Source organism: Etheostoma spectabile, chromosome 19, assembly GCF_008692095.1.
Source record: "Etheostoma spectabile isolate EspeVRDwgs_2016 chromosome 19, UIUC_Espe_1.0, whole genome shotgun sequence".
Classification (NCBI taxonomy): Eukaryota; Metazoa; Chordata; class Actinopteri; order Perciformes; family Percidae; genus Etheostoma; species Etheostoma spectabile.
In genome coordinates, this window is record NC_045751.1 from 18,939,030 (window position 1) to 18,939,484 (window position 455).

Consider the following 455-nt stretch of genomic DNA (forward strand, 5'->3'; position numbering starts at 1 on the left):
CCGATGATGATCATGAAGAGGAGAACGGTCAGAGCGCCCAGGACCAAACTCATCAGGTTTACTGTTCCATCAGACTCTGATGAAAGAGAATAGAATAACTCTTTTTCCAGACTTCACTGTCCTGTCCATCATCACGAGATTTATCGTACTTTTAACAAAATTAAAGATACGTATTTACTCTTGATTATCTTTGAAGTATGGACCACTCTCTTTTTCTTTTCAAATAGCCACAGGTGTTCTTTTTGGGCAATTAATGAGAATCATTGCTGCCATTTAACTTAATCAAGATGTTAATGTCCGATTTTACCTTAAATGGTATCAGTCTCTTGTTTTAAAATGATGAAATGTGCTCTTTATCTGATAATTATGATATTAGCATATTTAAAAAGAAGAATACAGAACACAGGATTTTTATAATCTTACCTTTAACATTGAAGTGTATTGTGCTGGAATTA